Genomic DNA, 13,161 nt, shown 5'->3' on the forward strand with positions numbered 1-13,161 from the left:
TCCGTTTCATGTTATGTGAGTATTTTCCTTGGGATTGTATTTTGTATTAGTAGGGATGAGTAAAGCTGGATTGGTGGGAATGAAGGAGAAATGGTTTCCTAGAGAAGTCCCAGTGGATCTGTGGTGGTAACTTTGCTAATACTTTATTGCTCAGAGTTGACTCACTCTGTCCAGAGGGGACCTGATCAGCAGTGGCAGAGTCTGCCTTGCAGGACAGAGCCTGATGATGTGGATTTTTCCAGGATGGTGAAGATGGCCACGTGCCATTACCTCTGAGAGTTCCTCCCAGGACCTGTCAGTAAGGTTTCTGCAGGTAGGAAGTGTGTGACTATGGGGTTGCCTGCAGTTATGGTGCATTGCTTGGGGTTTGCTGCTTTTGATATGTGCAAGAATTTGTGTGTGTGTGCATGCGTGCACTCATCTCTAAGTTGTAAATCACCATGGCCCTCATCAGCCAAAGGAATCTGTAGCTCCTTGTTCCCAAAGACCCCCGAGAACTGCCAGCTGAAAACACTACCAGCGTAAATAACCAAGGGGGACTTGCAATTTCCCACATCCCAAAATAGGAAAATGGATGCAATTTCTCACCATACTTTATTTTTTTTTTTTTTTTTTTAAAAAAAGGGGGTTGTGGCTGAATGAATCTCTGCTTTCTGGTCTCAGCAGCTGTGTACAGATGTGTAGAACCAGCCCCAGTCCCAGGGCTGGATCAGTCCACAGGCTCCTGCCACCCCTGGACTGCTGAACTGAAACTGCAGGAATTAATTATAAAGTCAGGGAAGGAGAAGGAAGAGGGACCTGAGGATCATACTGGATTTTGGCACCTGTGGGACAGAGGGGAGGGTGACATTGCTGACAGTGCCAGAAAGGAGGAAGGGCAGGTGAGGGAGCAGAGGTTAGGTGTTTGGTGCTGGTGGCTGCCACGGGTTGTGCAGAAGGAACTGCAAGAAAGGTGACGGAGAACCCACATCAAGGAGGAAGATCAGGGAAGGGACATTACAGAGATGCCAGAGGAAAAGACAGCAGCTAGGGGGACAAGAGCGGGGTTGTTGGGGCAGAGGAGACCCCAGTGAGGCTGGAGAAAGGGTGTCAGAAAGGATGCGCTCAGGGAGGGACCGGGGACTCTGCAGCCGATGCAGGTCCTTGATGGGGGCCGAGGCAGGTCCAGCAGACCGAGGCAGGGATGGTCAGATGATCCCGAGCCCAGGGATGTGCCACTGGGCTACCTACACCGATGCTGGTGTAGGGTTGTCCCAGCAGTGGACAGTCCAGCAGTCTAGGAATGACAGCAGGACACAGGGCCGGCGCAGGCAGCCAGCTCTGGAGCTATGGGTGGGAGACTGCCTGGGAACGCAGGAGGTGGCTGATGGGGCTTGGTGCCCTGACTGGGGAAGAAATCCCAGGAGACAGGAGCAGTGAGAGAGCCGCAGCGAGCAAGGTTGTGTTGGGGCCAAACACAGCTTGCAACGGCTACAAAAAAAAAATGCTGCTGCACGCCCACAGTAAACAGATGCCAGCTGTTGGCCAGCCACACGCTTGGCCAAGTTGGAAAAAGTGCCAGCATGGACCGAGATAAGCACACCCTGCTGCTGAACAGCACGCTTTCTCCCTGGCCTCCTCTACATCCAAGGGACCTCTAGTCCTTAAACACAAGGACATCGGTCACCAGGAGATATGGGCTCCTCCTGGGCATTTGCTCTCCACCTAAAAGCTCTCTGTCCTCCAGCAAGGAATGCTGTGATAGCCCTCAGGTAGTAGAACTAGAGACAGCCCAGCTCCTTGCAACCAGGGCAGAGTCTTTCTCGAGCCCCAGGAGAGCCGGGGCTGCACTCCTGCTTCTTGTGTGCGTCCCTGAGGGGCTCTAGTTTGGCCCTGCGCTGATCTGGGCTTCACGTGTGACCATTTGCTAACAGCCAGTGTGAGACACAATGGTAAAACGGGTTTTCCAGCAACTTTTTCCTCAACGGAGCTCTCATCACCAAAGAGAAGGGGGCCAGCATCTCCTCTTGGGACCGGTTTACACCCAGCCCCGAGCCTGAAAGCACTATTGTTGTGTAGAGGCAGCATAGCTCCCATGTCCAGGGGAATGTGCAAAATTCAGCAGAAAGATTAAGCATGTCGGTTAAGTTAACACCCAGGAACACCTGAAATCAGAAAGAAGGAGGGAAGCGTGATCTCTAAGTACTGAGGCCATCAGGATGGACCTGGAGTACCGCAGAGTGGAACAAGCAACGACAGGTATACTAAAATAAATGACTCGGAAAAAGGTCAGTCATACTTGATTTGCCAGAGCCAATTTGTGGTGAGCGTGCAGGCTGTGAATGCAGCAGTGACCACTTTCAGATGATTCGTTTTGAGGTAACCGTGAACCTATCGTCTTGGGAACCATGCTCTGAGAGCCTTCAGGCAGTGATGTCTAACCCTGAGGAGGGTGGATTTCAGCAGAAATGGGATGGAGGGGGGCACAGGCAAGGATCTTTGCATTGTTGGTAGGCAAACCTGGTCAGCAAATTAAACATTTTAGTGAAATAAAAAAATTAGGGTTTTTTTTCAAACCTTCATGTTCCTAGTGTTTGCTTTGTCATAGAGAAAAGAAAAAATGTTGAGATTTCAAAAGAAAAAAAAAAACCTTTTTAGTGTCCAATACTACATTTTCAACCAAAGCCAGGAATGAAAATTGGTGAAGATGGCATTCATCTTGGAAGGAAGAAAACAGATCATCTCTAAACATGTTAAAGCAAAAGCCAGATGGCTTTCAACGACAGTGTTTTGCCATGCCGTGTCCCAGGTCTCTCTCAGTTTTTACAAAGGGTCATTCCATGAATACCCACTTAGGACACCCTTTGGTAACAACATCCTCTCAGCAGTGTCTTTCTGGGACAGCCCAGATAACAGAACATAACATTTCTTCTTCTAAAAACAGCTCCCAGACGGTCTCTGGGCACTCTCAGTCTGGTTATATAAGTGGCTTTTGAGTACAAGATGTGGTTTGGTCATTACAAACTCCCATCCTTAAATAAATTTACATTGGTGCTTCACGGGGAATGTTTACTCCTGCTTCCCTGAGTTCCAGCCGTCAAACAAATGGATTTTGCTTAATGAAAAGCACTCTGCAGGAGTGCTCCTTTAGCTGGGAGATGGGGAGTCAGGAAAGGAAATAAATGGGGAAAAAAGAGACGTATTTCTTCTTCTCTTTGAACTGCAGATTTGTGGCAGGATCCCCCATTCTGCAAATTTGTTATACATGGGGTTGTTTGACTTCAGAGTTAAAAACCCATAAAGAAAACCAATTCATTTTAAGCTTCCCACATGGATCTCAAAAAGAACAAGATATTCCTTTGCACCACAGCACAATTGGGAGTCTTTCGTTATTTCATTAATTTTCTTTTTTTTTCCCTACTTTAGCGGGGTGGGATGTGTTTCTGAAGGATACTATACCTCTTTCTTGCCTGAGCAGGACTCCTTGTTTCATGGCAGAGCACAAGTCCAGTCGAGAGGGGTCAGGACCTTTAGGGAAAAGGGTAGTGTTACCGCATTGCAGAAAATCTGGATTTAGCAGAGGGATGATTACCATCACAACTGACCCTGTAAATGAATGGTCTCAAATATAAATCTCAAAGATTTAAAAAGATGCTGGTATTGACTATTAAATGGAGTCAAACTGTTTAAAAAACATTTGGAAGATTAATGCTGGTGCTGTAGCAGCCTCCAGATAGCAGTTCTCAGCCCTTTTCCCTGGTATGTTGTGTTTGCTCTGGCTCTAGGAACAACGCTGCTCCTAGTCCCAGCACGGCCGTATTCACAGAAAAGTGCTCTCTGGGATCCTGGATCCTGACGGCAAGACAGCAATTACGACGACATAAGCTGTTAGAGCGGTTGCGTTTACAGCGGTGAGCTGCAAGATGAAAAGGAGACCTGTCAGCAGAGCCACACTTCTCCCTCTGCGCATCCAACGTGGCGGCAGAAACGAGAGTCACAATTTCCAAAGCAGTTCGTGTGATTCGTGTCAGCGGAGCTAAGGCGAACGTAAGAGGTGAACACAGCCGTGGTGGTGCAAACCCAAGATCCAGGTTTCCTTTGCCTCTTCCAGTAGACAGTCTGGAATGCACAAAGAAGAGTACGGCACGCAGGGTAGATCTTGAGTGGTCTGGCTTCAGGAGAACCCTTCCAAAAAATCAGCAGTTACAGGAATTCCTGAGCTGGGAGATACTTGTGGGTGACTGTGGTTAATAATCGCTGGGGAATCCAGTTATAGCTACCACCACACCTCAGCAAGAAGTTCCACTGTGGGATAATGAGCACTTCTTGCCAAGATTCAGAGAGTTCTTACTGCTGTCATTTTAACGACGTTTTTATACTTGACAGTTTTCAAAACCTTGTAAAATTACAGGACGGTGAACTGGATGCAGTTCTGCATGTGTCAGATTGTGAGCTGAAATTTGGTGTTCCAGCTTAGACTCTTTATTGCTAGAGAGAGAAATATTCCCAGCAGCCTGGTGATGAGCAAAAAAGCCTCCCAACCGTGAAGGAGACAGAGAAAACAAATAACTCTGAACTCTGTTATTATTATTTATAAGATGAGAATATTTCCTATTTCTAAGAAATAGTGTGCAAAGTTATTTTCATAGAATGTTTTTGCAGAGCATCCCAGTGCTGAATTCTATGACCAAAAAAGGGTTTCTTGGTGTTTCTGAACTGCTTTGCCCAAATCCAGGTAGCATATGGGATTTTCCAGTGATCGTAAACACTTATTTGGCCAGTGAATACATGGGCTGTCACAGTGTTCTGGAGCCAAATGATGTTCCTACAGCCTTGCCTGGTACTGAGCTTACCCCTTCACACAAGCAAAGTCTACTGTGGAGCTTTCACCTTATGAAAATGTTCCTAGAGCGATGGAAGAGGAAGAAGTTTAAACAGCCGTTGGGAAAAGAGGGTTATGCAGGAGTGAAATGTTTCACGTAACAAGCAAAATTGAAAAAGTAAACCAAACATTAGAAATTAACAAAACAACAGAAAGAAAAGCAGAAATATTTTGAAATGCATCAGTGCATCCTCATGGAGATGCCCTTTATACAACCCAGTGCCATTGGGCTCGCTCTCTACTCACCATTTAAGGAGCTCCTTGCATGATCTGTGCATCATTGCAACATTGATCCTAGTATGCAATGAATAATTGTGTTTGCTTTCAGTGAAAAGCTCCAGCCCCCTAGCTTGGTTTCTATAGCCCTGTTCCTGTAACCATTCTTGAGATGGTGCCTGATATTGTTCCACTTATTCATTAATAACATGTGTTGTGGATTCCTCTGATGTAAACATTAGCCAGGCTTTCATGAAGTTTTTAATAAACTTCTCCACCACCACATACATTAAAATGAAAAATTATCGATGACCGCTTTTGCAAGCCATTAATGATGACACGCAATTTGGCTGATGAATCACAAGTTTGCTGTAGATTGAGGAGATGTTTGTGTCCGTCTCAGTGGAGTCTGTCCCCTTCTTCTCCATGGTAACTGCTCTGCCTCTGACATCACTAGCCAAAATAGAGTGTGGAGGTTATAAAATCCTGAGGGGGTGTGGAATGGGGAATGGTAGAGACAGAATGAAAATATAATCCAATAAAGGAAACTTCCTTAACGCTTAAGTCACCGGACAGCGTCCAGTGCATTGATCAGGCAAAGGACATCTGAAATCTGAGAAATGGGGATATCAGCATTTTGGAGCTGGAAATTTGGATAAGGTTATTGAGACAACTTGGAAAGCAAAACAATCTGTGACTTCTTTTTGGACTGCATCATGATGCACTCGATCCATATGATTTTTCTTTCTGACATCAGAAATCTGCTTTGTCAAAATGAGGGTAAAGAGCCCCATGTTGGGAGTCGAGAAAGTTCTTTGGCAACTAGGGAAGACAACAAGACGAGAGCAGAAATCTCAGAGTAAGCGTACTAAAGCGCATGCCAGTGCTACCCAGTCTCTGTCACAATCTTTATCTGTGATCTGGGATGCTGCTTTTCTAAAACCCAGACCCCAGAAACCATGTGCTAGATGACCACCTTCAATTAAAAAAAAGAAGACTTCTTGTGCTAGGAGAGACAATGACAACATACTCCGAAAGTTCAAAATCAGAAGGGAAAGACGATGAACCCAAAGTTTCCCAGCCATTAACATTTCACAGGGCAAAGTACAATTGGGAATTTCCTAGACCCCAGTTTAATGCTCTGGAGCCATCAGCACTGCAGTTTGGATGCCGCTGGAGGACAGGAGAACTTAGAAGTTGTAATGTGGGGTGGAGGGAGACAGCGGGCAGGGGGAAAGGTCGAGAGGATGGGAGGATGTTTAAGCTCATCTCCGTTCGTTTGAACAAGGCTGTCAGTCGTGGGAGGGTTAAGTGTTTCCAGGGGAATGGAAACTCAGCTTCAGCCTTGACAGAGCTCTGACGCGACAACACGTACAAAATAAACAGAAGTGGAGCGTTAAGATAATGCGCATACACCAGGTCTGTGCAATGTCGGGATCATTTTGGTTCACTTCACAAAGCTATTATCCCTTTTTGACTTGCATGGTTAGCCAATTTTAAACGTCCTATGGACTGTTTCATTTAGGAGAAAAAAGCTAATAATGGAGCCCCGTATTTCCTTACTAGCAGCCCCGCTTTATTTACAAAGAAGGTACATGAAACCCTCTTTCCTTGGACAAAACAGGAATGAAACAGCAGGAATCAGTTTCTTTGTTCACAATTCTGAGCCAACATTTAGTCTCAAAACCTTTTTCTTTATGTTCTTTCATTCCTGCTTTTTCCCTTTCTCAGCACTAGTTGGGGTTTTTTTTCCCCCCATAAACCAGATGTATGTAGGGATTTTGGTTTTTTTTACTTTAATAAAATGTCTTCTAGGAAATTTAGAAAGCAAGTTGTCCAGTGAACACCAGAAAGAATGCAATGTGAGTTCCTATAAATTTGTACCCACTGTCCCTGTCTCTATTTCCACTCAGAGCCCAAACAACACAGACAAGTGATCATCCGGCTGATATCCATTTGCAGTTTGGCTTGACAGCATGCTAAACTGGAAAAATAACTGTTAAATGTACACTGTGGCCTTTCCCTCAGCAAGTTCCTAGCTTGGATACCTTCATTTGGTTATTGATTTTCATGCAACTTGTAAGAATATGTTATCTTTGTGATTTTCACTGAAGAAATTAGGGAGACTGACAGCAAGACAGCGTTGTCTCATGTCTTATTTCTTTAGGAGAGCCAGAAGAAAAAAAAAACACATAAATAAATCTACATATTTTTTTAATTATTATTTCAATGAACTAAAGAAAGAAAGAAACAAAAAAAAAAAAAGTGACAGAGGGAGGGACAGAGGGAGAAATATGGGGAACAAAGGAAAAATACATTTTAAGCCAACGTGACAGGAGAAAGAAAGAAGGGCACAAGCAATTAAGGAGAAATAGAGACAAAGAATCAAAAGTAATCTACAGATATAATTTAGGTAAAGGAATTTTACTCAGCTTATTTTAAAAAATGAATTAAAGCTGCCTTGCAAATACTGGGGCAATTAAATCACGTTTCTCTATTGAAGTCAAACATGAAAGAATAATAAAATTTAGTCATGCCATCTGCGGAAACAGCTGTCAAATGTCTGCTGTCTCTATTTTAGTGAATCCAAGTGAATTTGGGCCATTGCATGTATGCTCAGCATATATATAATTATATTAAGAGGACAGGTGACATGATGTGGTCCATTCTTGAGCTGGTTTTAGCCGGGTGCTTAAACATACATGCTCCAAAACACTTTTGGCTGAAAGGACGGATATTACAGTGCGGTCAAAGACCCAGTGTCGAGGTTTGGACTGGTGTCCAGCAGGACCGAGGGCAGTGGCGGGGAGCTGTCGAAGAGAGGCAGCAGGTCCCAGCCCAGCTCCCCGGCTCAGCCCCAGCTCCACGGGCTGCAGGACCAAGGGACCTCCAACCACCTCCTTGGCCCCTCTTGCCTCTTCCAGACCAGGGTCTCCCAGGTCTTGCAGAGCATCTGCTGCCACATGGCTTCCAACTCAAGAGAGAGAGGTACGGTGTGGTGGTCCACCACCCTCCGAGCGTCCTGCCCTACTCCATGAAGCGAGGAGCTTCCCTGCCTGCCTCTGCCCTTCGCCATCGCCTCTCCCCGCTCTGACATGCTGGCTGGCCCCCGGGGAGCAGAAAGACCATGCCACCCTCCGATGGAAACGCTCTGCCTCCAGCCCTCACCTGTAAGACGAAGGCTGCACCGGCGTCAGCAAGGATGCCGCGGCAGGAAAGATGTTGTATGGAGTCACTGGTGTGCAACCACGCAGGACGACATCTTCGCTCGCTCCTGCGACCGGGTTGAGAAACTGGCACCGAGCACGAAGGGGAACGCAAGCAATCGTCGCGGGGTGATTCAGACGTGAGCAAGGCGAGCCCAGAGGCGCAGACGTTAGCTCAGGGGTGATGAAGAAATCTCGCCATCCCTTTCCAGGTCACCGTTTCATGGGTGGGCATCTGCAAATCCCAAACGTTAGACCCCCACCTCACCTTCTCCTCCATCTCGTGCTTTCGCCACACCGTGACGTGTGGCCTGAGCTGTGCAATTTGTCACCATGCCGCAACCGTCACAGAAAGCTGCACCTAGCCAAGAGTAACGGTGCATATAGATATTTTAAAATCAATGAGGAGACAAGGCACAGATGACAAGAATCCGCCCGAGAGCCTAAACCCCAGCTAACAGTGCAGTTGGGATCCAGCTAAAGGAGCAGAAAGGGTTTAGGGGTACACTGCCAGGGGTGAGCAGGCAGGCTGGCTACTCTTTTAAGGTAAAGATGGAGCTCCTTTTTCTAGACTGATCAGAGAACATTGCTGCCTACCTCAAAGGTGGAAAAATGGCAGTTTTCTCTTTGGGGTCAGCTGTCCTGTTCCTCTCCTGTGTGGGATTGAGGGAAAGCTTTTTTGAGGACAGTCGGTTTCGTGCTGACGTGGCTGGTGCATTCCTTGGTACGGAGTTGCCTGGAGGCCCGGTCAGCTTCTTCAGGTGCCCATGTCCCACGAGAGCTTCAGGAGAAGGAGCTTCCAGCTGCTGCCTAACGTGGTGGTCTGTCCCTTGTCCTGCGTTAAGCTGCAGATACGCCAAGTGACAAACGTGGGTTTGCTCCAGCCACGTGACAATGAATAAACCCTGCCTGAATAATTCAGACCATGCAGACGCTGTGCCATCCCAGCGAGGATGCCGGGGCTGATGTGTAGGTCAGAAGAAAGTGGAAGAACCCACGAACTGGTGTCCTCCTTATCAGGCAGGGAGGCAGGTGCTGATTAAAACACAATGTTTGGTTTCTCTGCTTCATACTGCCTGTGCCCTGGAGTTTGTGATCTGCTTCAGGAGACATACAGTGATCCAAGTTTCACAGCGTGCGCATTCGATTTCAGCAGCGTGTGCCGGTGAGAAAGATGGGGTGGGTCTTGAGTGAGTCCTACAAGAACAGCAGATTTAGATATAAAAAGGAAATGACAAGGAAAGCAGTGAAATGATTTTAACTGTGGAGTTTATGGATTCCCTGGTGATTTTTGGCAGCTGTACTCAATAATGCCCCATAGCAAAAGACACGCTTCTGCGCATGGGGTGGAAATGCCGCTGCTGTGGTTGGGATGAGCATCCTTTTGCTGCAGAGGGCCAGGTGCTGCAGCTTAGATGTGGAAAAGGTGCTTTGGGAGGCAGAGGACGTCTGCCTGCTCATAGGCAGAAGATGTGATATGATAGTGTGGCTTGCTGCCACCGGACCCAAGTTGTAGCTATTACTGCAGATAATTTCAGGTGTCGCAATTTTATCAGTGTGCTTTTTCCAGAACTGTGTATCTTAGCACAGTTCAAAAGAAGCAAGCAACCCACAATAATCATGCTAATTAGCAAGTGGCGCTGACGAGAGAGACCAAAGAGATGCTGGAGCAAAAAATGCCACAAATCCATCGCGGAATCGGGCATTGCGGCTCTCAGCCAAACTCAGATCCTGCAGCCAGTCTCCTGGCTTTGTGGGGTGACATCGCTCGCCTTTGAAGTCCCGTTTTCTTTTGACACCTTTGTGTGCCGAAGACGAACCCACGCTGCAATCCTTGATGCGCAGAAGCAGATGCAGACGGGCGAGTACAACTCATTCCTGCGGCAGAGCAAGAGCCGAGCACAGGCTGCAAACCCTGCAGCAGGCACCGGCTGGGGACGTGGGCAGCCTCGCCGGGCTTGGACGAGCTCATTCGGAGCAAGGATGTCCTTGGGCAAGCCAGGACAGGCACACGGTCTGCACAGCAGGTCCTGGTTGGAAACCTGACTCCTGGGAATGCCAGCAGGCTGCTAGGACTGCTCCTGGCTGAAGGAAATGGCACCTTGCTTCAGAAACGAATCACAAAGTCGTCTCTTTCACGTTGCCATTAACCACAAAAAAAATCATCCTTTTTTTTCCTTCTTCTTTTTCTGGGCTCTCTCCCAAGTGCTTTCTCAGAATTTCCATGAAAACTAACTCAAGTATAATGGAAACAGAATTTTAAAATACATTATATCTTTTTTTTTTTTTTTTTTTTGTGCTGGCCTCAGCTTTTTTAAGGTGAGACTGTCACAATGGATGAATGGGGAAGTTTATTTCCATTTTGATTTTAAACTGCAATGGAGTGGGTCGCCTGCTTCATTCTCTGACTGAGGCACCATCTGCTGAAAGCTGTTATCTCGAGGCTTGGCTGTATTAAGAAGTGCATTACGTTAACTTCAGATCTCTTCACGTTATAATGAAACTCCAGGTGTGCCTACTGGGTGCCTTTGCAAAGGCTGCTGTTAGCCTAGCAAAGCCAATCTTTCTCAAGGAGCTGCCCCTGTAGCCAAAGGTCAAAGAAGATGTTCAAAATTCTGTTTAAAATGGTGGAAATCAAGGCTCTGACTGGGGCTTGGGTGAAAAAGGGTCCTTCTTAGTGTGCCTTTGCAGTGGGGTAAATACTGGGAGAGGTAGAGGGAATTGTTTGGGTCTAACTGAAGGAGAAAGTTTTACATATATTTTTCATAACAAAAAAGAGTAAAAACATTAAAAATGGTGTTTCAGATCATCCTGCAGCCTTTTTGCTCAGGCCGGGAGAAAACACTTCACTGCTGTCTTATGAATCTTCTGCAAATCTTACTTTTCCTTTTTCTTTTTCTTTTTAAAAACCAAAATGCTAGTCAGCTATTCAATCAAAAACCACTGTTTTGAAATTCAGTGGTTGGAATGTTGTTTGAAAGTCTGAAGTCACTCCGAAAAACTTTGATGCAATTTAGGCTTTTCCAAAATGGAACATCTCATTTTTCACATGTCTAAGTGACATTGCATGGCATTTTCAAAATTCCTCCTTCTCTTCACACTTTTTCTTTTCCAGCCAAAATTATTTGCTGATTTTGACCCAATTTTGCAAGTAGTTCCATTTAGTGTTTGTCAAAAATTTTTCCAGAGGATCTAGCTGTGCTGGGGTGAGAGGCTAGAAGAAGACACAGGCTGCAGCAACAAGGATCTGTGTGAGGATGGTTGGGCAGATGAACAGTTGCTAAGGGTCCTGGCCACCGGCCTCGCTGGGGATGCTTGAATTCAGCAAACGGGGTGTCACAACAAGGGCACCGCTCAGAGAACAAGAAGTGGGAGGAAAACCTGGAGCGCAGAAGGCACCAGGAGAAGAACTGAGGGGAAACGGAGAGAGAGTTAACTGGAACAACCAATATAAACCACCAGTGTATCCTCTGGTGACAGTAAAGCCGCGCTAATTCGTCCCAGCTCGGCAAGGAACTGAATGCAATGAAATTGATTCAAAGCAGACTCCGAGTCTATTAAGATGGTCGTGCAGAGGGTTAAGCTCAGCCAGCTGAGCAACGTGTCTTTGAGCTGGCCCCAACGGGAATGGGGAGAGGGCCAAGTCCCGACTGCAGGCTCAGGGATGCTTTGCAGGTAGGGAGCAAAGCTGGCAGACAAATTCATTGCCCGTTAGCCTCCCAGTCTTAAGACTGCGAGCTCTCAACCCCACTTGCAATAAGCCGGGCTCTGTTTGCATCCCTGTCCCTACGTTGGCTGGAGAAGCCAAGCCCCAAATTGCCCAGACGCATCCTGGAGTGGGCGATGAGAAGTGCTGAGCTCTCTCTACGCTGCCAGGTGAACAACCCACAGATGACACCCCCCCCCCTGCATTGGATAACACTGTGTTTCTTGAAGGTAAAACCTCTGCGTTCGGGCACTGGCTGGGTTTTTTCACAGCCCAGGGTCCGAGTCAACCTCCTGCGGGGAGATGGCAGTGCCGGACCCACGGCACGCAGCGGAGCGGACCTGCGGAGGGCAATAGGGACTGCCTCCGTGGGCAGGAAAGGAAAAGCAGAGGCAGGAGCACGCTAACCCATAAAGATCAGAAAATCCAGGAAAGGGTTCCAGGAAACAGCATCTTAAAAACCAGGCAGTCAGTTTTCCCCTCTTCCCTTTTTTTTCTGGCCGGGGACAGGACTGTCTGCTGGGGTTGTGCAGCACTGAGATGTCACAGCAGTTAGAACCAAGCGGATCCTCTGGGTCCATGGGGACCTGTCCCTCCCTCCTATTATTTACACGTTGGGCTGGCTTCCATGGTAAACGACTGTAGATCTGTTTCTCTTCATGTCTGCGTTGTTTTATGATATTTAAGCAGAAGAGACATCCATGGGAAAGAGGACTCGCCCACAGGGCTGGGGGAAGCCCACATATTTTAAGTATTCCTCAAGGATACAGAAGATATCCAGGGATAAAGGAAGCCTGGCAGCTTCAGACTTGTGCAAGTAGTGGTGGAGGGAGGCAGGACAGTAGAGCCTGGTGATTTAAATGTGAAACTCATAATTGCCTCAATTTCCCTTGCTGCAGGCCAGGTATCCCGTATCTTGTGTGTAGGACATAATACTCTGGCTCTCTCCTTTGCCACAGCCACCTTTGGCCAGATGGAGCTGGACACCCCAGGTGTCTTCTGGTCCACGATGCCTGGGTGGGAGCAGCAGTGCAGTACCGCACCGCTGCAGGGAGTACTCCAGCCTCCACGGCTGCTGCTTCCCACTGCAGCCCCTTCCCCATCCTCCCTGATACGCTGGGTATGTCTCTCATCACATAACGTGATCCCTCAAGCATGAGACAGGAGGATGC

The 13,161-nt window shown here is 47.2% G+C and overlaps 1 protein-coding gene across 1 annotated transcript in view; it reads left to right on the forward strand.

The window, feature by feature from the left end:
* The window catches only part of HMOX1 (heme oxygenase 1), a 43,565-nt gene extending 31,995 nt beyond the window's left edge, over window positions 1-11,570 (forward strand). Inside the window, exon 6 of the transcript XR_007508795.1 lies at window positions 11,561-11,570. The gene's annotated coding sequence lies outside the window, so the exon portion shown is untranslated. The remainder of the gene's footprint in view (window positions 1-11,560) is intronic.
* The last annotated feature ends 1,591 nt before the right edge of the window (window positions 11,571-13,161 follow it).

This window comes from Accipiter gentilis, chromosome 18 (genome assembly GCF_929443795.1).
Source record: "Accipiter gentilis chromosome 18, bAccGen1.1, whole genome shotgun sequence".
Classification (NCBI taxonomy): Eukaryota; Metazoa; Chordata; class Aves; order Accipitriformes; family Accipitridae; genus Astur; species Astur gentilis.